General features: G+C 37.7%; 1 long non-coding RNA gene across 4 annotated transcripts in view; it reads right to left on the reverse strand.

The window, feature by feature from the left end:
- Nucleotides 1–2,257: 2,257 nt before the first annotated feature.
- The window catches only part of LOC125328122, an 89,384-nt gene continuing 65,800 nt past the window's right edge, over nucleotides 2,258–25,841 (reverse strand). For 2 of the 4 annotated variants that reach the window (XR_007204541.1, XR_007204542.1), the window contains 2 exons: nucleotides 17,069–17,129; nucleotides 5,988–11,591 (listed from right to left, as the gene is read on the reverse strand). This is a non-coding gene — a long non-coding RNA (uncharacterized LOC125328122). Of the gene's footprint in view, nucleotides 5,666–5,987; nucleotides 11,592–17,068; nucleotides 17,130–25,841 lie in introns of those variants that run through there. The other 2 variants (XR_007204544.1, XR_007204543.1) reach the window with 2 other exon arrangements.

Raw genomic sequence — 25,841 nt, forward strand, 5'->3', positions numbered from 1 at the left:
ACAGAAGCTTTGTTGGGTTCCTAAATATTTTCCCTTTTTTTTTCCAGAAAGTTGGATTTTTTTCTTCAGATGCTTAGATACCTTTAATAACTGAATTGTTTAGTAGTGGCAGTCTCCAATGCTGTTATTCCTCAGCTAAGTATATCATCAATCTGTTCTCCTGAGTTATTTCAAGAGACACATGTTGGGCTAAACTGGAACCCAAGTGACTGAGTTAAAGCTGCAGGATGCATTGCTAAGTCCTAACTACAGACCACATTTCATTCTAATGTAATGTGATCTGCCAGAAAATTAGAAGAACTCAGCAAGGAAATAAAAATAAAAAGGGAAAACTAGCTATATGTGATTTTTCATAGCTTTTTCTGTGCACAGAACTTGCAAACAATTTTTGTGTAGAGGAAAAAAAAACCCTTCACACACAATATCTCCTACTGGCTCTGAGTAGGATACTATTATATACACATTTCACATACACTGAGGAAACAAAGACAAAGTAAAGTACAGCATTGAGGGAGTCATCTCTTGGCTCACAAAAAAAAATGTTTATTCTGCTTTAGAAATTCCAAAAATAATGAGTATCCTGTAGTAGCAAATGTAGATATAAGGGAGAGGTATTAAATTTTGTTGTAAAATCTAGTATGATTTCAAGCACTAGACTTATTTAATAATGCAAGGATAACAGCAGTGTACTTGGGATTTCGTCAATGAACATTAAAACAATGTTTACATTCAACATCTGTGAAAAGTTTTTTCCTGACATCGTTATAAATTCAGGAGTTGCCATAAATAATTAGCAAATAAATAGAGTCCATATTATAAGCTTCTATAAACTTTGAAACATTTGCCTTACATACATCTTTTTATTTGTCATTAGCTGAAACAATTCTACACCTAAATGAGTGCCAAACTAGCCCTCACCCCCCCCCGTGGCGGGTCCACAGGAGTCTGTGGTGTAATTTTTAACTTAATGCAGGATAAGTCAGACTGAAGCACAGCAGCAGCTCATTAGATAATTCATACTTTAGTGAATTTTATTCAATGGGCAATCAGTTTATTATTTTTATAGCTTCACTATAACCATTATTCTGCCTGTTGTCCTCTACAGTAAGGTTTCAGCTACATAGCAGGGCCCGCTCCTGCAAACCTGAAGCCCTTCTGCATACAAATGGCATAGGGAGGGTTTGCAGGATTTAGCCCATGGTTTATAAACTGTGTAAATTATTTTAGAAGTCATGTCAGATATAGTTTATTCCAAGATTTGCTTGCAAATTTTAATCAGAAAACACAGAATGTGTATGCAGTTTAGATTGAAATATTCTTTCACCTTGTGCTCTGCCCAGCTTGACTTACTGTGGGCTGATACAACTGGCAGAAGTTACAGCATGCATGATAGAGGAAGGCTGGACACAAACTGGAGAAAACACATAAAGAAACATTTATTTAAAAAAAGTAAATCAACCATAAAGATCCTCCCAGTAGACCTGGGAGATGGAAGCCTTTCTCATTTTCTCCATGGCAAAATTTAATCTAGCGGCTTGGCTTTTCAAGCGTCATATTCAAAGAGATGCAAATTTGTCAGAGCAGAGACCCCAGCTGACTTTTAGCACTTCGTGAATGTCAAAGGGGCTTAAGGGTTGAAGTGTCTTTACCTCCCTCCATCCTTAGTAATTCAAAATCAGACTGAAAATACAAAGCACCCACCTCTACCTGTTTGTTCAGGCCTCTATTTCAAGTGTACCTGCCGGCTATAAACGTGTTTGTTTCAGCTGTTGTTATCTGTTTTAACTAAAAGTACATATAGAAATGAGCATGCAAGTGAAAAATGTTCCACAAGAGAATCCATCAACAGAAGAAAAACCCTCCCCTTTGGAAAGCTACCCTGTCCCCCACCGCATATATCCACATTTTAGAGGTTCTTGCAACATAGCCTGTTCCCAATTGACTGATTTCAGAACTGCTATTAACTGAGTAGTAATCTCACTCAGTGACATGGTTCACTTCATACAGTCTCAGGAGGTAATATATCTAATAAAAATAAAAGTAATAAAAATAAAAACAGCCCTAATGAATACTCTATACCATGTAAGGTATATAGTATACCACATAGCAGGGGCCACCTGAAAGTAATGCCAATGGATTTTTTTTTTTAACCTGCCTCCTGTATGATGTAAATATCAATCTACTAATGGAGTTCCCATTGATGAAGGATAAGGAAAAGGAAAAAAAAAAAAAAAAAAGAAAAATGGCATTGAACAGATTGAGACAGACTAATCTTGTTTGTCTAAAAATGGAAAAAAAAAAGTATAAGTAAGCAAAAGCAAGAGGATTTCAACTCAGTTCCATGTGTAAGATGTTTATTAAATTAAATTACATTAACATATACATGATCAGTGTGAAGGGAAGCCCCCAACAGCCTTTACTGAATGACAGATTCAGTGAGTGAACCCGAGCTCTGAGGCTGGACCTAGAGTAACAGTTTCAGAGATGTGTTTCTTCTCATTTAACAATTTATCTGTCCTCTTGATGATGAATTTACCAGAAAAGGATGACTGTCTCTTTAAAAAAGTAGTTTGGGCAGTGCTTCTTGGTTTTAAAGTCTGGAGACAGTGGCATTAGATTGATTAGGTGTGTACATGCTGGCTGAGAAAGCTGTAGAAAGGGGAATGGAAGTGTTTGACAAGATGAAAGACTATTCAACATGTTAGACAGCTGGTTGAGTGAAAAGATCTATAACAGCACAGTAAAATATACTCAACAGTAAATGATACCTTCACTGCAAAAGCTACTACAAGTTAGGTCACACAATTTTAGCCTAGGATGACAAGTTCAACCAAACAAAGTTTTAAAACACACAATTAATGTGTGTGTGCCTTGTAACAGACAGATAGCACTTGGGAAATTGAGACAGACAGGGGTTCCCTTTTCCAAGTTTAATAGTGAATATGCAAAGTTCCTGAGCCAGACTCTGATCTCTACTGCTTATTCAGAGCAACTGCACTGATCTCAGAGGAGCTGTTCCTAATATACACCAAGGTTAGGGAGTTGAGGATCTGCGCCTCCTTCAGTCCATTACCTTGCTCTAGGAAATGAATGCTTTTGAGAAATAATGTTGTAAAGGGAATTGTGAGCATTCTTCCTGAGATCCTGCAGTTACTGATGACTGTGGTAAATGTCTATGTGTAACTGTGTGCATCATGTTTTCTGATTTGCACATGAAGGCTTTGTAATCACCATGTGATTTTTATAATTAACGAAGCACAAAACACACCAGGATGACAGGGATAGTGAACCGTCATGCATGCTTCAGACAGTCAGCAGATAAACAAGAATGAATAAAGAACATTTAATATTTTAAGAAAAAAAAAAAGGAGGAATTTGGGTGGTTTTCTGGTGATAGACTATCAGGGATTATGGTAGTGGACTATAAATTAGTCTAAAACCAAAGGATGCTTTTTCTGTAGACAATAAGAAGACAATTGGACCTGGACACAGTTGGCTACTCTCATTTGATTATTCATGATGCAGTGATCATTCCAGTTAGCAGAGGTTGCACCAAAAGGTCTTTCAGTCAGATGGAAATATAGTGTATGAAACTAAAAACACTATCAGAAGAACTCTGATTTTTAAAACTTTACTTTTCCTATTAAGCTAAATTAATAGCAAATATAGAAGGCAACATTGAAGAAATACATTTTTATCAGACTCTAAATCTCCTTAGACCATCACAGAAGAGTATATTAACATACATCCACACTTTCAGGTTATTTTATGTTACCAGAAAAGTGCAAAGACGCCATGGTGCAGATGCCAATTAGGCCTGAGGTGATTTGGACTTTAAAAATAAATTTAAAATTATAATTTTTAAAGCTTGGCTTGTTGAGTGATGCTCAATATATGCTTTAAGCTCTTTTTAACATTGCTTTTAGAAGAGTTAAAAAAAAAAAATCTTTTTATGTGAAATCAGCCCTTTTATTCCACATCCCATATGAGGTATTTCCCTCACTAGTTTTCAGGGACAGTAAGGCAAGCCTCTGTTAACTTGATTCCACTGAATATTTGACAAAAAAGTATTTTAATACCAATGTTAACACATATTTCCTTAATTATAAAGCCCTAAAGGTATGTCAAACTAAGTAAACCATTAGATTGTCAAAACATTAATAATCTATTAGTGTACATAGATTTGCTCATGCCGTGCAGTGGGCCAGAGGGGTTGGTTTCAGGATTCTTAGTCAACACACTAGAGTATCCATTGCTAGCTCCACCAGGAACATACAGAGTGACCTTGGAAGGGCTGCCTAGTAGTTATCTGCTTCAGCTTGCCCAATCTTAAAAATCTGGAGATGCTTTGAGGTCTTTGGATGAAAGGCGCTATTAAATGTATGAAGTATTTATTAATTAATATTATGCCGAGAAAAAGATATTTCTGCTTCTAAAATGTAAATAATGTATTAACCCACTCCCTCCCCTACATAATACCAGAAGTGTTTCTTCATAAGCAGATATTTATAAATTAGATGGCATACTGTGAAATTATTTAAGTAATCCAAATGATTAAATAAAAAATGTGGTTTCTGTGGGAGTGCCCCAAGCATACAAAACATTTTACCTACTCAGCTGTATCCACTGATTTTTTTTTTAATTTTTCAGGGATAGGAGGATGCAGGTTGCCAGTATGTCTTTATAGGAATGTTAGTAACTGAACTGAGTTTTATTCTGGGGATTTAGAAGCAAAATTTCAGTGTTAACATTCTAATATAGTTATCAATATAATCAACTCCTCCTCCAGTCATTATTTTCAGGAAATTCCTTTTGCACACACAGTTATGGCTTTAATTGCTTTGAAGCTTTGCCTTGGCTGAAATTCTAGGATATCTCAAGTCATTCTTTCCTCTGGCAGTTCAGCAATTATATGTATAGATACTGTATAGCTGAAATGGAAGGTACAATGCAAAACACAGGAACTTCAAAGACAGAAATTGTTGAGCAGAGAGAGAACACTTATATTTCTACGGGAAACCAGTCTAGGCTATAAGTGCTCTGAAAAAAAAAGAAGGGCTGAAGTTAACCTTTCAGTTCATTACTACAATAATAATGGTTAGCTCTACGACATGTCCCAAGTGTGAATGGGGTAACTTCAGGCTGGCAATGGGTCACCAGTGGGGTTCCGCAGAGCTCCATTTTAGGGCCAATTCTCTTCAACTTCTTCATAAACAACTTGGACACAGGACTCAAAGGTACATAAATGAGTTAGTTAATTATGCAAAACTGCAAGGAGCTGTTGACTCCCTTGAAGGCAGAGAGGCCTTGACAAATTAGAGGACTGGGCAGTCACCAACTTTTAACAAAGACAAGTGACAGATTCTGCACCTGGGATGGAGTAACCCTGGATATACAGACAGACTGAGGTTCGTTCACCACTTCCCATGGGCAGGAAGGTGTTCAGCCGTCACTGGGAAACCTGAGCTCCATTACACATAGCTGTGGCTTGGGAAGACAAACGCAGTCGGTCCAATGACCCCCCTCCTTCCTTCTTCTTTCCCCAGCTTTATGTGCTGAGCATCATGTCATGTGGCACCTTTGTGGTAAATTGGGGTTATCTGTCCCATCTGTGTCCCATTCCAGCTCCTTGTGCATGGCATCCCACTCACTGGTGGGGTGGGATCTGGAGCAGAAAAGGCACTGATGTTGTAAAAAGGTATTGATGATGTGTAGGTAGTGCTCAGCAATAACACAAACATTTTGGTACTATAATCCCTGTTTTCAGTACAAGTCTAAAATATAGCCCCATGCTAGCTGCTGTGAAGAAAATTAACTCTGTCCCAGCAAACACAGCACACTAGGCCTGCAGAATGCCAAGGATCACTACTGGGAATGTTTGAGTAGCAGAAATAAAAATCAGTACTAACAGAAGATTGGTTAAAAATAGACTTTGAATTTATAGTTTGTATATAGAAGTTATATAGATATTACCTACATAGTTTAGAGAGAGACACACAAGGGGCTTCAGTATTTATTGGCTGTTCACATTCAAATAAACATTTGTGGATTTTTTACTAAATAGTACATTTAATTATATTTTATGATATTTTACTTTATGAGATGAAGTATCAGATTTCAATTTGATTTTGTTAACCTTATTGTACGTCTCAAAGTCTACCAATTTATCACTTTATGGGGGTAAAATCATCCATCCTAAAGTTTCCTGGTTGCAGATCACTAATTAATTAGTAGCTGGGATAGAATTTAATCGTTGTTAAAGACCCAGAATTTCTCATATCACTGTTGCAGAACTGCATAGTCAATTAAGCAACAAGAACCTGCCTATGTTACTTGGTTTATTATACTAATGCCTTGGAATGTTTGCATGAAATACATAAATTCTCTCGTATCATAGTTAATTAAATCCAAAACTATGGTCTGTAAAAGTCACCTGTCTGACCTCTGGAGAATGAGTGCGAATCAACGCCAAAGACCACACCAAAGCAGCAACTACTTAAACTAACAAAGTGATTTATGTCTTTCAAAGAGCAGAAACAGAGAGAAAGCAATATTTTTTAGTTCCTTTAAGTTTTATTATGACTTTATGATACCATTCTTGATGGCAGAGAAAAGGTTGGTGTCAGGGGACTGGTGCTGCTTCCAAGTGTAACTGCCTCAACCCAGTCAGACAAGAATGACAAAAAATACTTCTTTTTGTCATTCTTTGCGCAAATGAAAGAAACTTGTCATTCCAACTTCACAAAACAGCACTAGAGATGAAATGCTCAACTCCACTGGGACAACCATTTTTTTGCTGTTATTACAGAAGAAAATTATAACCATAAAAATGTCCAATTTAGAAAAAAGGTGCCACTTTAGCATCATTTGCATAAAAGCTGTTACATACAAATTGTTATAAAGACAAATGTGTAGTACTCTTGTTGAAAATTGCTTATATCTTAGGTGCTTTCCCTGAAACGACATAAAGGCCTCTTCAAACTGAAATTCATTCTCAGGTAAATAAAGCTGAAAAAGAATTTTCACCTATTTGTATGTACGTGAGCAGTTTTTCATATTGTCTTAAACAGATTTTTAACATACATTTCTACCAAACTTTCAAATTCCTTCCCTCCTTAGCCTGTTGGTGGCTTCCATTATAATAACTTGGCTTTGCAGATGAAGGCAGATGAAAAGCTTATCCTCAGTGAAAGCTAATGGTCACCTTGAAAAGAAAACTTTCTGCAAATGTGGGCACCTTTACTTTCTTCTGTTCTTTACTTTCTCCTCTGCAGTGAGACGATCACTGTCTGGATGCCACTGATGTCTCTGTCACCATCACTGTTACCCATCAACTCAGAAATTTATTTATTCCCTCTCAGAAAATCAACCAGATGTGCTGTGCCTACTGAAGGTGGGCTATTTTGCAGCAATCAAATAATAAACTTTGGTACATAAAAATTGTTCTACAAAACAGTCCGATTAACTTTATTTTTTGTTTCTGGCAAAAAAAAAATCAGTGGCATTTATTTATATTTGGTGTTAAACACTGATACAATGTGGATTAACAAGAAATCCAAATTAAGTTTTGCAGTAAAGTGAATCATCAGACGTATATTACTCTAATTGAGAACAGTATGCTAATATAAATGGGAATGCTAGTAGGGGATTTTCAAGTGGTCTGGTAATCTTTTTATGTAATTGCAGAATCATTACATTAATGTAACTTGTTTGTAAGCAGGAGAAACAGCTATCTGTAGAATGCCAAGTTAAGATGGTTGTAAACAGTTCGCCGTGTCTGAGATTAAACATTAAAGCAAATAATATTATGGTATAGAATCCACAAATTTGTTACTCCTGACTATGAGACTATGAGACCTATAAGGATATGGGCTGAGACATTGTACACTGCAGCACAAGCAACACTCTATGTTATATGGAAACATATTCAGTAAAATTAAAAATAAAGTGTTCTCTAGAACTTTAGACAGAATAGGGCCAATAACAACAATATACTGCACACTTCATCTGCTTTTCCAACAGGTCAATTGCTTTCTCAAGCAAAATAAAGTAATAAAATCAAGAGTATATGCTTTCGGGTATGAAATCTAGTGTTTTAATTGTTTAAATATACTGGAAGCACTAAACTGAAAAAGGTCTGTTTTTCCATGTCAAAAAGCACCCACATTTCCAGGTGAGTAGAGAAGCATTCTTCCTGCATTCATCCACAGTTGGTGTTGATGATGTGGACCACCTCAGAAGCTTATGGTTCAGATTACTTGCTTTTTTTTTTTTTTAATTTTCAATGACTGTGGGGAAAAGTAGGGTAAGATTTATCTGTGTGCCTTACTGTTTTGTCCTGAGTCTTTGTCCTTGTACTGGAATCACAATGAGTTCTGTGAGCAGCATATGCAGAAAGCTGCAGGAAAACATCTGTTTCCAGCTACTTCATTTTGTGTTCTCTTTCTCTTCCAAATTTCTAGCCTGCTCCTAAATATCGACTGCCAACAAGATCTATCTGTAGGCAACCCATAGTTAGCTTTTCCTCAACCATCCTCTCAATTTCATATATATATATATATATATTTTGCACTATTTCTGCAATCTTTAAGTCATTGCATTAGCAAATACACAACAGCATTATGAGCAGAAGTCCTTCCAGTTATGGATGTTCTTGCCCAGTTGGTGGAATTCAGATAAGAAAGGAGAAAGTTACACTTACACTCAGCTATTTTCTGTTTCTCCAAACAAAATACAGAAAGAAAGGGAGAATAAAAAGATGCCGACATTAATGAAGACTTCTTGAAAATCTAGGATGACAATGAACTGAAAGGGGGAACATACAAATGGAACTGTAAATTTGAACTGAAAGCTGGATGAAAATATTTGAAGCCAACCAATAAAACTTTTCTACTAATTCTATTATGAAGCTCATTGCAATAACTCTTTGGGCTGAAACCACTTCATGGTTAAAATGAAACAAAAAAATTGTACTGCTCTTTGTTGAGGTCTTTCCCCAAAGTGTGGACATCAGAAATATCAGGCAATTTTCCTCAAATCTGATAAAAATATTTAAATTGGAAATTAACTTTTTTTCCCTCAAGATCCTTAGTGGAATTGTAAAATATTAGCTATCATTCTCACTTTAGTAGAATTCACCCTTTTCACAATATCTGTAGGCAAGGGATGATGTTTGGTGGTGTTCTTGATTGTTTAAGTATAGGTAAGTCTTGTATTTTTGTCACTGTAGCTCTTGCCCTGTCCCCAAAATCCTACCAGTTTGCTTCCTTTATTTGGTGTGTCACGTGCAATATTTTCTGACAAAGGATAACAGAATAGAGTATAACCTGTAGCAGCCTGAACACAAAATGAATGCAAGCGATAGGAAATTTTGGACAATAGCACACTAAAGACTTTTTTTTTTTTTTTTTTTTCCAAATACTTCAGAAGCAGGAATGCTGCCAGGGAGTCAACCAGGCCTGCAGCTGTAAGAAGAACAGTCCATGTTAGAAATGCTAAATGAATTCTTTGCATCCATGCTTGTTGCAGAGAAGCTTTGAGAGGTTTCAACACTGGAACTACTCTTTATGGAGGGACAAATCTAAGGTACACTCTTAAATTGATGTGTCAGTAGAAGAGGTTTAAGAACAAATCTATACAATGAATAGTGACAAGTCATCAGGACCAGATCATGCAAGTGCTCTAAAGGAACTCAAATATGAAATTGCCAAACTACTCGCTGTGGTGTGTAACCTAGTGCTTAAATTGACCTCAGTACCAAAAGAGTGGAGGTGAGAAACACAACAGAAATTATTTCAAGCATTTTGTAGTGAGGAGGGAGACCCAGGAAACCATAGAGCAATACTCTTAATTTCTCTACTGGGTAAATTTGTTGGAAATATCAAAAAAAGAAACCCAGATTTAGGAGGCTTATAGAGAAATGAATTAATGGAGATGCTATAAAACACTGCGTGAAACAAGAGTGTTTCCAGCCAATGATTGATTCTGTTTCTCTTAGATGCCTGTCTGAGGGTAGAACTAGCTCAGTCCAGGTATTTGGTACTCAGAGTGCTAAGTTTAGATGAGAAGAACACAATGTCGAGTAGCTGAGTGATGAAAGGGCAAGTGACATAAAATGCAAATCTATACAAAGGAAAAGCCCTGAAGTAAAGATAACTAATCAAAGGTCTTATCCTAGATATTATAATTATATTTTAAAAAAAGACAATAATGTAATTTGGATTACCTGTCCAAAGTGAAATATCAAATACCCCATTTAAAACAAACTAAAGGAAGTATCTTTAGATATAACAGTAGAAGTCCTTGCAGAATATGTTTTGGATGCTACTAGTACAAATAGTTTCAGACAACAGTTGGAAACCATGAAAGAAAAACCTCTTGAGACATCAGATGTCCCATTCATCTCAGAATCCCTTTGCACATCCTATTACCAGAAACTGGAATACTGTGCTAGGGGAGAGTCTGTATTTGATTTCTTCTTAAATTCTTTCTTTAAGCATCCATTGCAAGCTATTTCTACAAGATAATTACTACACTTGATGGACCTATGATTTTTCCTGTTAATCAACTCCTATATTAGATTTTATGTAATTTGTTGTGATATGATCAAGGAAAACTTTCAAATAAAATCCACATTGTACAATGTTTCCCTTGATCAAATGTTTGATCAAGTTTGATCAAGGTTTGAACCTGTGCTGTGGTAAGCACTTCTGTTAAAGCAGAGAGTTTTACCTTAAACTGAGGTACTTATTAGCAATCTTGCCTAATGTAGTTGGAACAGCCAGTGAGTGTTTTAGCCCTTCTCAAATAGATTCAAGCCACCCTTGCTGCCCACCCTGTCACAGTGGGCTTTCACCAGTTTTTTAGCCATGTTCATCACCTACAACATCATCTCTGTCTGCTTTGAAATAATGAAAAGGAAGGAGCCTTTCTCAGGACTACCAATAATTCATCATCTCCAGGGAGAGTCTGTAAAGTATGAAACCATGAATTGTATTTTCTCCTTGAAGATAATTCTTTAATGATTATCAATTTCTCTAATGAGTGACTGTAAATACTGTTGAAATAAAGATGTCTTCCTTTTAGGATCATTTAGCCCTGAGTATCCCACAGGTCCAGTTATCCATGTCTTTCTAGGTAGCTTACTGATTTCTTGAGCTACCCAGGAAGCTAGATGGCTTAACACATATCCATCTGTCCTCTCTAAAACTATAACTACTCACTCCATTTGGCAGGGTGGATGAATACTTTGTTCAATTACATTAAAGGTTTTATTTTAATTGTTTAATATTCCCATTAATAATATCTCCTTAAGTCATCTGTCGAGATTTTGTAATTTTATATTTTCGTTGAAATTTAGAACAAATGCAAATTAAAAAAAAATTCTAGCTACCTCTCACCTGGATTATGATGAAATGTTTCTATATGTTAATGGTTTGGTTATTAAAATGTATAAGGAGAGGAAAAAAGCCTGGAACAGACAGCATCAGTGATTGCCTTGAGAGTATCCTTCCATAGAGGAGCACGACTTTGCACCTCTGTGACAGCAGTGACAGATATTTGTGGCTCAGATGGTCCAGGTCACTGTAGGCCTAGAAGAGAACAAAGACAATATTCTGTACCTGTAAAGAAAGTAAAGGGCAATGAAATATGTACCCAAAGCAAAACTGAGGTGACAAATTGGCCACTGTGAAGCTGACACAGTACACAAGCACAAGGGATCAGGTGTTGAAGACAGAAGGTGGTTTATTCCAGATGCACTTCCCTAAGTTTTCCCAGACAAATGTAAAACTTAACCAAAATTAGTTCCACAAAACAGCGAAGGAGCAAAGGAGAAACAAGTTGTGGTTCCTTCCTCTGAAGATAAGAAGCTGACAAATGAGGAGTCCAAGCAACCTTCTCCAACTTATGTAGGAGCAGGAAACTGAATCTAAGGTTCCTGTTTGCCCAGGTTGCTAAATACATCCACAAAGTGAGAAGTTTGCTTATGTTTGCATCATTAAAAAGAAGACTCTTTTTTGTTTGTCTGTGTTTTTTAGTGATGTCATCAAATTTCATCACCACCATTGCTAAAAACATAAATGGGAAAAATCTGATGGGTGCTACAACTGTGAAAAACCATGTATGTCAAGGTTTCAGATTTTGAGAACTCTCATTGATGCTCTTGGCAGATAAGGCCCAGACAAATACATATTACAGCATAAACTGTTGCTGTTTCTTTAGGTTTCGGTAGCATATCTTTTAAGGCCAGACATTTTTTGTTTTAGGCACCTATAGAAAGATGCAGAGGTATCTGGGGAAATGAGGAAAAAGCAGACCAAAAATTCAGAAAGGTTTGAGGAGGATTTTGAGAAACTGAAAAATATAGAGCAAAGTCAGATGGAATAGGAAGGAGAGGAGACAAACAGAAGAAAGTTAACAACTCATTACCTGTGAATAAAGAGAAGTTTACATACATAAATGTAGTTATGCCTATGTGTGTGCCAGTGTGTGTGTGTGTATATGTATCTATTTATATATGTATAAAAAAGATGTATCAAACCCACTTCTATTAGTAAATAATTCATAACTTATATTAAAGGCTTTTTCTTGGAGATATGCACCAATGATATAGACAGATTTGACACTATCCAAAGGGAATTCCTGATTTGGAGGCTCAGAGTCTGAGGCCACACCGAAGCACCTCTCACAGCACAAGATCCTGTGAGAGCCAGAGGATTAGACCCTTGCTGTGCCCACAGAACTGACTTTCTAAATTTTTATATTTTGGAAATTAAACCAGCTGAGGAATATTCATCCCAATGAAGTGAAATATCTTGCCCAAATGTAAAAACCGACCAAACAAACCAAGAGGAAGAGAGTGCCCTGGAGGCTGACTGTTTTGGTTTTGGGGTTCTTTTTTTGACAAGTATTCACCCCTTATGCTCAGAATATCTGTGAGCTGAAAGCCTAGAATATTGCTGTGCTGCCTCTTTGAACACAATACCCTTTCCCCTTTTTTCATTTAGTTATCTCCTTCTCTGCTCTGTGGCTCAATCTGCATATGTTATTGGCCTCGATTCCCAGGGCTGCCACCTTAATCTGTAGTAGCTAATAGTACAACCTCACACATGGCCTGGGACCAGGCTCAGGTTAACAAGAAATCCAAAAGCAAATGGCTGGGGGAGGTTGCTATAAAATAACCACTTGAAAATTCAGGCTGTGATTTTTTTTCACATTTGCATGGAGGAAGCAAAGCTTTTAGTCTCAGAGGTTCAGTCAAATGCATTAAAAAGATGAACATTTTAGTTAATGTTCTAAGAAGATTTCTAAAAGCAGTTTTGATTGTGTACTATTAGCATTAATTAATTTTTATACTGAGACCAGCCGTCATATTAGTAGAATGCATATTTTAATCAATTTCCACTTGCTGTTTTGTGCAAGTTAAAGGTAGCTTTGTGGTTTGTGCCTAGTTTATACAGTGCATTTAACTGGATGTGCCTTAGGTAATGCTCATCTGAGGTTCAATGTATACTCTAATCAGAGCATGATACAAGAATTATGAATGAAACCCCGACAAGTAATGGGGTTGTTTTAATTTTGGACCATAGTGGAATATACCTTCTCTAAACAGGTGCTTGAATACATTATAAAATAACACAATACTCAACTGCACTATCATCAAACGCAGGCATAAACAGTTAGGATTTTATCTCTTTTCAATAGGAGCTTACCTGCATCTGAAAGCAGCTGTTTTATATACATTTGCAATCATTCTGTCACTGGTAAATTTAAAAGGATCCTGTCAAGTGATTTTTTAAAACAGTTTTGATTTGATTATTTTAGAAATATTTTATCATTTGTTTGAGCAATTAAAAGACAGTCAAAGTTAATTAATTTCCCGGGTTGTTTGTTTTTGTTCTCACACTTTTTTGACAAACAATAAGACTTTCTGCTCAGGATTGCTAAAAAGAGTTTGAAATTGGGACTATATTGAAGTTGATTTCTTTAGTCATAAACACTACTGATTATACAGGTAGATACTTAGGCTGGGAAGTGCTCAGAGGAGCAACTACCCTGCACTATCCAGCTCCAAAAATCCTTATTTGCCCTCATCCCTTGGCACTTCTCTCCCAGTCTTTCTTCCTAACCCAAAAGAAAACTGAAGTTGTGTCTCAGCCCCAGAAAAAGAGACAAGCAGGACATCAGACTTGGTCAGATCAGGAGACAAAACCCAGTCCTATAAAAAGGTTTTTTTGCTTTCAACAAAAATTTCCTCAGGCCTCTCTGATCCTAAACAGAGCAGCCTTTCCAAACTATTGATTCAAGAGATAGGAAGTCCTTAAAAGGAAAATAGAGGGTGAGTAAAGACAACAGAAAAGACATAACAGGAGAAGGTGTAGTGGGGGCTAAGAAGTATTTGGAGAAACTTTGATGCAGTTAAATATCTGACAACCAGTTTCTCAAAACAGCTCTACTTTCCCTGTATATATTCTGCCTTCTCATCACTGCCCTCCACGCATTCCCACAGTGCCCAGGGCCTGCCATCCCATGCCACTGACCAAGAGCTTGGTCCATCCCAGTTAAGTACAGCTACCCCAGAAGACATTGTCCCCATCCTGCTCCTCTCAATGGACTTGCCATTGGAGGTCATTCTTCTCACTCACACAGGAAGGTGCTGTACCTCCCATGGTGCCCCCCTCCACACACTGCCCTCAAGGTTTTTCTCCTCTTATTGCCATGTCAGGACTTTTTGTTGTTCAGCAATTCTTTGAGGTCCAAAGGGAGCGCCAGTTCACTGTGCCAGAAGCTGTGTGAATATGCTGTAAGAACCAATGTTTGTCCCAAGCTGTTTCCAAGATAAACAGACTGGAAAAATGAATGCTGGAAGGGAAAAAGGAGGCACAACTTCACAAACTGACACCTCTACTACGGGATGATGTGTTGCCTTCCAGACCAGAAGTGCTTAGCCAGAGTAAACACTGTACCAAATACCTGCCCAGAACGAACCCTCCCACTGCCCCCACCCCATTAATGTCAGAGTGCAGGGGCTTGTCTTCTGGAAGTATAGACCTGAACAAGTGGGTGAAGGAGAGCTGCAAGGGTATGCAACAGGTGGACTGGAAAAGAGTTTCAGATCAAACGAGTGTATAAGCAGTATTAGCACAGTTCCCTGTAAGGTCACATTCAAGCCCATCTGACCCACAAATAATAGGCTTATATTGCCATATTCTCTCCAGCAGCACTGTCCTGGCAGGAGCAGAGTCAGTGCTGCTGCAGTTCAGAGCAGCACAGTCATGTTGGGCTTCAAAGTACTAGCATATGTAAAAGATTCTGATAAGAAGTGATGACTTCAGTTTCCACCGCTGCATAGAACAGGGCTGTCAGTCCTTGCCATTCTGTTGTTCAGTAGATCTCAAATAAGCATCGCTAATTAAGCTTTTCCTGTATTAATAACTCATAATACTGACTACTGATAAAATAAGCATACATATGCTGGAAGTATTTGGCATAAACAAGCACCAGTGGACTGCACCTTGGCAAGCCTACAGTGATGTTAAGTATTCAGAAGATATGAGGGGAAAAAAATCACTGTAAGTGATGCCAGAAAAAGTTTCCACTTTAAAGGACTCTGAGATTAAAAACTCAGGAAAAATTCATTGACTAGATGAGAAACTCACCCATTACCATTCCAGAAAAGCCAGACTCCACAGATATTGCATGCCTGTCCTCACTAACATGCCCATTCACTCCTGGAGTCCCAGCTGAGGGTAAGACCTGGCTTTGATAGCACAGCCACTGCTGCACATGGGCTGACAGGAATGACTTTCTAGCCTTTCCTAGATGCAATTGCAATCAATCACCTAAAAATGAAGATTTCACTAGTTCATTACTAGTTCCCTGAGCCATCCAGCCTTCCCAAATGCTTCATAAAACTTCCAGTTTTCTAATATTTAAATTAAGTATTTCAATTACCTTATACTTAGCAATGTTGCTGATGTTTTTCTTGATTTTACTTTGCTTACACGGACCTGGCTGGAAAAACTTCAATATCAAATGTATATCTTAATTAAATATAATACATATTTCCTGTTTTAAGTGCAGAAAAATTAAAATTTCAAAGCTATCATTTTTCTCTCTGTTTCAAAGATGCTAATACCAGAAAGAGAGCAGTTAGACTTTAAAAGAAAAATTTATGAGTATTTCCCTCTTGGTACTCCTTCCAGTGCTTCCTAATTAAGGACAAGCCAATACAGTATCATGTACCAATCTGGTATTTATTAACAAAGCTAGTCATGATTTTTAACTGATTATTGCTCAGAGGATCCTCCCCTCATTAATATAAATGAATTAGGAGGAATAGTGCCAAATGTTTCAAATGGGAATTAACATGAGACTGCAAGGTATAATTAGTTGAAGATGCTAAATACATCAAAGTATTAATTTCTGTATGCATATATATATATATGGCTATATGTATCACATTTATATATTATCTAAAAATATTATGTATATGTACACACAGTGCACATATCAGCTTAAGTGCAACTTACAGATGTATGCATACCACTTTTATTATATTATACCCTGCAGCTACAGAAAACAAGGTATCCAACTGAAAGAGGATTACAAAATCCAGGGAACAAAAATAGAGAGATATCCATACAGGATAACATTGATGATAAACATCATTTAAGGCAAAGAGTCTCTGAATCAGACACCACTCTAGGTAAAATATCACAACCCCATTGTTTTGTTTTCTGTTACACTCAGAATTATGTAATTTTCCTTCCTTTCCCCCTGCCATTTCTGTGCCTGTATGTGTGTCTGTGTGTGTCCCTGTGCACTTGCTAGTGTATTTGCACTTGAAGTGCAAATACAGCAAAGCTGAATCACCACAGCCCAGACAAAAATTATGCCCTGGATTTGGGTTATTGAGATGTACATTATACTTTTTTTTTCCCCCACAGTGATGACACCTTCTGCAGCTGTTTAGGGGACTCTCAAGCTGTTTTGGAAACAGAACAGTGGGGTCAGAATATCAAACAGTGCAGAGGCAAATCGGGACACATAACAGAAATATACTCACCATTCTTTCTCTGCTGTACTCTGCACTCAGCTGGAAAAACAGCCCTTCCTTTCATCACCTTCTGAAACCAAAGCACAAGCTGGTTGATAACATACAATAAATACAGTCCAAAAAAGCCGAGAGATGATCTACTACCAATCTTGGACCTGTTGGACCCGTTAATTCTACACAAAGGGGTAAGACTGGTCTAATACAGACTGTGGCCAAATGTTGCTGCAAGGAAATGCTTTGTCCAGCTCCCTGGATTCACTGTCATGTTTCAGAAGGAAGCCACATTTACTCTGAACCAGAGAAGGCAGGTGGGGATATAGAAAATATTTAAATGGGGAAGGGAGGATGGATGGCACAGATCCATGACTATGTCCTCATGTCATGTGGCAGGACTGTTCGCTGCGCCTCATAGCTGCAGTGAAAGGTTAGCACTTCTATTCTCAGACCACTCCTCAGCTTTGGACTAGAGTCTCTAAAATGCATCCAGAGTGCACAAAAGGACCAAACCTTATTGCCACTATTTACACAGGCTATCGGCCACAACAATACTTGAGATCAGCATCTTGCATTTATCTTTTGTTTAAGAGCTACTAAACTGGACCAGACAAAAGGCCTGTGTATCCTGCCTTTGACTATTGATGGTATCAGATGTTTAGGGATGAAATGTAACAGAATGGTTGCTCTCTAAATTTCTCTCCCTGCTTCCATTTGGCAATTTACAGATTCCTTTTAGGCTGTTACATCAGGTCAACTTGTCTGATAATCCTAAAAAGAGGACACAGTAACTTCATCTCGACCTACATGACTTTGTCTAATCTTTTTTGAAGCTATTTTTCCTATTGGTGCCCACAATATTCTCTAGCACTCAGTCAAAATTTTGTGAGAAAGTATAAGCAGCTGTCCTCTCTTTGTTTTTAAATTGCTCCCCATTCCTTTCATTTATTGACCTCTAGCTCCTCTTTGAATGTTTCTTCCATCTTTATCTTTGCCAAGCCATTTATGACACAGTAGGCTTCCTCACCTTGGACATGTTCTTTTGCTCAGCTACGAAGCCTAGTGAACTTTGAAGTTTGCAGTATATGGAAACCTCCAGGAAAACAAACAATTTTAAATAAAACTTTTCAGATCATGCCCACATTCATTCTCTGCAACATCTTTGACAGTATTTATCTGCTTCCTTAAAATGTGTCTTGCAACATGTTTTTAAACTGAAAGGTTAAGAGATTGCAAGCAATTTAAGGTAGAGATTGTATTTTTGTGTGTGCAGTAACAAGTATGATGGTGGGGCCTTTAAATATGACTGCAAGATAATAAATGAAAAAAATGGAATAGTAGCACACATAAAAAGCATTTAACAGTCTAACCTGTTCTACTATGAAAGAAACATGGGGTTCATAATTTTTGCTTTCACCAGTGAAGAAAACCCTTTATGAGCTTACTTATGTAAAACACACTTGTGGTCATAACTACTTTACTGGTATTTTAATCTTCAGGATTTTCAGTCCTCTAAATATCTAATTAGTACTTTTTTTAATGGTTTTATAAAAGCATCTTGGCATGTATGCATGGAGTGGCCTAGTGCCAAAGTACCATAACGTGCAGGAACAGTAACAACTCTGTCTCTGCACTGACTCTGCAGTAGAATATGATCGGGAAAAAATCAAATGCAAAACTGACAGGACAGCTCGCATTTCTGTTAGATCTCATAAATCCTACTCAAAGTGAGAACTCCGGATCTTTGACTGGCCTTTGGGGTTTTTTTCTTCCTTTTTTGCCTTTTACCTCTTCATGTTATCTTTGACCTACATATATTGGTCATACATATTGGTCAAATCCTCATATATATTGGTCAAATCCTGCCACCCCTGTGAGAAAGCTGAAGGGGAAGAAGACTAGGGCATAAAGGAGCTTGTCAAAAGGACACTGTAGATACTCAGAAGAGATTTTCTACCACAGATCATCTGAGAAGTATGATTTTGCTCTGGAGCTGCAGCCTAATGGATTGCATGGGATGTTCTGGAGATGGACTACCTGCTCCACTGGTAGTAGCAGAAGTTGAAGCACTAATATATATTCAGAGAGAGAGTCTTTTCCATTCAATTCGTTCTGCAAGGAGTCCTTAGTTTCTAAGCATCTGAACATTTAAAGACTTAAGTTAATGCAGAAATCCCAATAAAGGGCTTAGGTTTTCACCTAATGTTTCCTCCCACCTGTCAAAACTAGTCCTTAGCCCTTTCTCAAAACCCAAGTGTGATGTTCTCCACTTCTGCTCCCTAGCTGATAAAATGTAGACTTTGGCAAGTATATGCGACACACCAGTATGGCCCAGCCAACATAATGGCTCTATGGTGCCACTATCAGTCCACATAATTTACAGTCACCCTCAGATTGCTCTAACTCATGGCAAGGACAAAAGCTGGCTAATGATCAGTCAGTGCAAGGTGGCATCTTTGCTCACACCTCCCTCCCAATTAGCACTCCTTGCTCCTTGCCTGCAGCACAAAATCTGGGCCTTTATATTATTTTCCCACAACAGCAGCCTCCATCATTAATTAGTGTATGGAAGCTCTGGAGATCCATTGGGAACAGGAAAAAAAACATCCTCCTGTGACAGTGCTACTCATTCTAACAGCTCCAATTCGCCTCAAGCTGTTAGTGACACACCCGTGAGCTTGTGGCAACCCTGCACAAGACCTTCCTTTGGACTCAGGAAAGGAAACAATGTGATATACAACTCATGAAGCCTATGGCTTCCTGACTCATGACTGTATTATCTATATCTAATGGAGTTCCACCTGAGTCTGAAGCCTTTACTGTAGCTGGGACATTGGTAATGTCTCAATCCATGTGTACTCTCAGTTGACTAACAATGTACTTTAGCCTACAGAAATGCATCTTTCTCAGCAGGGAACTGATGTGGGTAACCCCTCTCTACTTTTCCACTTATTTTCCTAAAACTTGTGGAAATGCAATCTCAAAATCACCATCAGCTGGCTTACAATAAGAAGCTAGAAAGACAAATCTCACCTTGGATGAAAAAAGACAAAAGCAAAGCAAACCAAACCTAAAAGCAACCCCAAACAAACAAAAAAAAAAATCATACTAAAGAGAATCTGACAGAGGTCTGTACTTGTGTGTTGATTCCAGTTAAAGTCTGGCTAGACTAAAGATTTCTCAACAAAACTGGAAATTATTATCACCTTTTAAATATTTTGAAATAACTTTGGATAGGAAGGAAATTTCAGACTTCTATGATTCATTAGTCACTAATATTATTGCATTTACTTTCTGTGTGACACCAGGTACAAGGAGAGAGTATTCACATGGCATATGTTCCATATCAATCAAAACCACTATTAAAAATACATTAAGAAACAAATAAGTAGTTTCCCACAATCCGCTTTCCAAATGTACATAGCTTCGGCACAATTTTAGATATTAGTCTAGATTTGCAAACACCTTTGCTCAGCAAAGAACAGTTCAAGAATATATGATTTATTTTCTCTGTAGTCTTATTGCAGAAGGTGAACTCAATGTCTGCCCAGTTCAGATCATGGCTGTACTACCAGACTATGCACCCTGTTCTGATTAGTCTCCCAAAGTCCTAGTTTGACATCCAGTTGGTTCAGTTTAAATCTGAAAATGGTCCGAGGTCACGCCTTTGGCTGTTGTAAGGTGCTGATCAGCAATCTGAAGGGGATATCCCCAGGATATTAAATCTATTGACCTATTGACACAAAATCTCTAATGGTTGAAAAGAGCTGTCAGTCATGACTAGTGGAGTCTCTGCTAAGCAGGATATGAAGTAAAACAAGCACGTTTTTGGATTATTCCCTAACAGTATCCCTTTTCAGATTTTTTCCTTGACCTTGAGCATGAGTCGACTCCTATGATAAGGGTCTGTGAGTAAAAGGCAGAGTCATCAGTTCAGATCACAAGGGAAAATTAACTTTAAACATTAACTTCATTCTTCAAAAGTTAAATAATGCTTCTGGCATCAACAAGTTCCAAGCAAGATTCTGCTTTTTCTATTCACATTCTTTCCCATCCTTGTCCCATTAATGAAGAGCACCTACCTAATGTGCCTGGTCTGGTGTTATCACACAGAATATGTCACCTTCAATCCTCCTTTGTCTGTCGTCTAAGCATATATGCCACTGGGCAGAACAACCCCACCCCTTCTACATCTGTACAGGATTAAAGAGAAAGTTCTGTATATTACATAAACACCCATTTAGAGGGATGCAGGCAAGAGAATGGAGAGGGGACAAGGACCAGGTCAAAAGAAAATGTAGAGAAGGCAAAATATTTCATCTGCATTCTAAAATACAGAAAGTTAATTCAGATAAAATTGATTCCAGAACAGTATGCATTCTATTCCAGCAATATCTATTGCCATATGGGACTTTTAAATACTGGGTTTGGAAAGGAAAGAAAAGAACACAAGGTAGCCTAGTTAAAAACGCACCAGAAGTATGAAGACAGCAGCCCAGTCTGTTACTTGATATTCAAACCTTTTCAAAACTTTTCTGGGATTTCTTTCCTTTTCTTCTTGGGGATTCTATACTGCTATGATCAAACACTTGACAGCCATTTTCAAGTAATTTTGCATGATTTCCATACTGAAGAAATATTAAACATAAGATTCCAAGAAACTAGTCAGACTCTCTGCATTTTGCTATTTTCTCCAGCATAAGTACCCTAACCAGTGCCCCTAAGCATAGTACAATATCATACTATTTTTCTATATTTTCTTTTCCTCATTGAAAATTCAAAGCTTTCATATGTTTTCATGTTTGTTATACATTTTGATCAAATATCTCTTGAATATGTAGAAGGGAACAATGAAGAACAATATTTTGGACTGTAGTTGGCAGAGTGTTCAGATACATCTACCTATCCTGTGATGCATTTAAATTCTCTTCTTGAACAGCTTAGAATAATTAAGATTTTTAACACTATGTCTGAAGTTAAAAAATATACAAATAAAGTAAATGTATGTTAAAAAGTAGAGTACAACTGTGAAACAACAAAATACATTTTAAAAGGAGGAAGCAATATAGTCTAACTGCAAATGATTCATCTTAACGGCATAACAAGAAGAAAAACATACACGAATTTGGCATTACCATCAGCGTTACAATTGTTCTGGTAAGGAAGGGGAGAGAGAAAGAGACTGACTTTAGATGGCTAAGTGCTGCCTATTAGCAGGGAAACAAGTACTCTACTTTGTAAAAGTTACCTTTTTATAACATTTTGGGGCTTTTCAGCTGATAAATGTAAATATTAATCATTGTCTTGAAAACTACTACACTAAATTTCTATTTCACTTACATCTCTGAGTGAGGCACTTATACAGAAACAATTGCTCTCTGTTCATTAATTTTGAAGCCATTCTGCAGTGATTAACATGTGAAGTCTGCCAAAGCATTTTCAAGGTTGTTTTTGCACTTTTGTGTGTCTGCAGCTCAGATCACTGGAACGTGCTGTAGCTCCAAAAATACATAAACATCTTTATCATTCTTTAAACCCACTGCAAAAGTATTTTTAAAGCATAAGCATGTCTCATATAAACAACAGAAAATCTATGTGTCTTTTCATTTCAGGGGATGCATTACTACCTCAGGAACTTCTTTAAAGGTGACCCACAAATAATTTACCAGGAATTAGTTTTATAAAGCATATACTTCATGATGAATGAAGAAAGAAGGCCAAAATGTTTATTTTATTCTTGTTACTTGAGTGAGGTTTGAGGGATTTTTTTTTTTGAGATATTTTTAAATTTCAGTTTGGTTTTCCTGTATTTTAATCACTGAACTGATTAGTGATTTAAAAATACATAGCATGGCTGAAGAGGATGGGGAAAGAAGAAAGATTTTAAACTTACCCTCTCCAAAAGCTTATGATACTATACTGCAGTACATCTCAGTAGTGTTAACAAAAGAAAAATACAAAATGTAACATGAATTACCACTAAAACTCCTTTGCTTTCCTTGATTCATTCCTCCCTTTATCTTTTTGACTGTTATGATATCATAATTTCACCAGTGATTCAGGCATAGATCATAGTAAATGGAGTAAGATATATAACAGGAAAGAGAAGGAACAAAAAGGGGGGGGGGGAACCCAACCCACAATTATCAAACCTTCTTACATTTAATAAAATATCAAAAATATTATCTATACTCACATTCACTTTTTCTTTATGTTTAAATCACCCTTTAAACCCCCCTCCACCCCAAACCCTCCTAATATGGAGATATGATCTCAAGAAGTTCAGTTTTAAAGACTTTTTTAACCAATAGCCCTTCTTTCTAATTATAAATGGACTGAAGAATCATGGCACTGATTTCCAACAGCAAAAGATGTGACAATTCATATTCAATTCTGTTTAACCGAGCATGTTATGTGTGATGTGCAAGAGAGTCACCTTGCTCCCGTACATCAACACCTGGAATAGGTATGGAGGCAGCATGCTTAGACACTGGCAAGGAAGGAGAATCTTGTCTTATTTGATAAGACCCCCATCTGCCCATCTTGGAAGCAACAGCACAGAATGTTTGGCATGGACTCCAGTTCAAGGACTGCAACAAGGATGTCCTATTCAGCCAACCAAGAGTGTTTTTTTGTCTGCCTTCCCCATGTCTGGCCTGAATACCTAATAGCCACTTGCTTCATAGCCACTTCTTAAGATGATGCACTTATGGAGTGAAAGACAGTAACGATGAGATAGGGAGGCAAGGTAAATAACCAGAGATATCATGAGCCTTAGAGAAATGCGCTAGGAGACTAGTGTCATCCTTGTTGCTTGTTTTCACTGTTGCAGAAAATCTTTTTGCAATATATATATAAAACCAAGTTAATCATGTTTTTAAGGCTTTGCAGATAAAGGTCCACAGTTCTAAAAAATACTACACCTCTGAATGAAGATGCATGGGCAAGGCTGTGTTTTGCATAAACTCACACCCATAATAGTCTAGCTCCGAGCTGGCGCTACCTGATGTATAAATGCTGCAGATCCCTTCTGCTTACCTCCCTTAGTGCTTTGAACAAGTCAGAATGCAAGCATACGTTTCTTGACTGTTTTAGTTTTATGCTATTGCTTTATCCCCAAGTACCACCTAAAAATTTCTTTCACTGAAGTCTGTCAGCATCAATAGACTAGAAAGAACTGCCTCCTCCATGCTACTAATCTCTTTTGAGACAGAAGAGGTTGATATTAATTTCTTGGGTTATTTTCATCATCTTTAATATTAAAAGAGGGAAAAAGAGAGAGGGGGAGAGAAGAAAAGCAGCTCAGTCATCTGACTACTTCCCAAGTACCTTGGTTCATAAGGATGTGTCACAGTCTCCACTGGAAAGCCTGTAGACTTACACCACTGTAAAAGGGAACTGAGTTCCTCCAGTCATGAAGATAGATATTTTTTAAGGTCAGCCTTTCTGGGTTTTAGGACCTTATGCTTGTGTTAAGAAAAACCTTTCCACAAAGGGTAAGGGTGAGAAGGACAGCACTGCATTACCCACATTTCTGTCAGCTGCTAACCTTCACCTCAGACACATCCTCCTGAAGAGGGACACAACCACAGTGCTGGTTCATTTGCTCTGAGCTTTACTCTGCTCTTTCTCCACCCTACCAGGCTGTTTGGGGTTGCTCACTGGAGCCATCTTGAGTGTATTTGCCACCAGCTGCTTCCCACAACCTCGTTGCTCCCCTACTCACCTCCAGAGTGTTGCACCACACTGCAGGAGCCTGCAGTGCCATTTGCCAACACCATCTGCCAGACCTCCTGAGCCAAGATTACCTCCTCCCAAACCCACACCATTTCTATCAGGGTTTCAAAGCCTGCAAACAAGGGGTCACAATCTGAAAAGAAGGGCTCAAAAAATCTGAAGCTGCTGTTCTTATTCCCAGAATCTTTTCTTTCTCCTTCCAGCCCACAAACATCATCCTTATATTGCAGTAATTGTTCTGGGAGAAAAAGAAAATTCCAGTACAACTTTTGACTGCTGTTTCAAGCACATGAGCAGCTGCATCAAAGCTGTGAGGAGATAGTCCTAATAATGTCTTCTCTATCTCCAGACTGTCCCAGTCTAAAGAACTGAAACTAAAGAGCCGGATGGTGTTCACGTATACTTATCCTTGAATTCTAGTTTCAATCTCCCCCTCAGGAAGTCTTTTAATAATAGAATTTAGAAGTTGCCATATATCATTCTTGTGAGGTACTTACCGCACCCTATACATCTTTAACTTCCAGAAATTTCTTGTTTACATATTTTTCCCTTTCCTTTCTAAAGTGTCTGCATCAGACTGACCCATCCCAGCAAGACTGAAGAATGTTAAGTCTTTCTCTATTTCTACTCCCTTTTTGATGAAATGCCTCTGCTTGCAGCCTCAAGCTTCATCACTTCTTTGTTCCTCTGGGCCCTCCCCCCCTTACACTTGGCAAGGACTGTGGTCCTTCTACAGCTGCACTGGGCACAAGGGCATATTGCTGATTCCATTTATGAGGAGAAAGCCTATGAAAACTAGGCTCTACTAAGAAAAAAAAGTCAGGTTATTACACTGAAACCACAGAGTATTTCTTTCATATTCAGTTCAAACAGGGCTAAATATGCAAAGAGTAATTTTTCCTTTGTAAACCATACTTTTCCAGGGGTTTTGGTCTGCTTCTGGAGAAAAAAGAGAGGAGAGAAGAATCCCCAAGTTCTACTTCTGCTTTTGACTCTCAGCTAGCTGTATGATTTTCTCAGATTCCTCAGTCAAGGCATTCCTCAGTTTACC

This window comes from Corvus hawaiiensis, chromosome 6 (genome assembly GCF_020740725.1).
Source record: "Corvus hawaiiensis isolate bCorHaw1 chromosome 6, bCorHaw1.pri.cur, whole genome shotgun sequence".
Taxonomy (NCBI): Eukaryota; Metazoa; Chordata; class Aves; order Passeriformes; family Corvidae; genus Corvus; species Corvus hawaiiensis.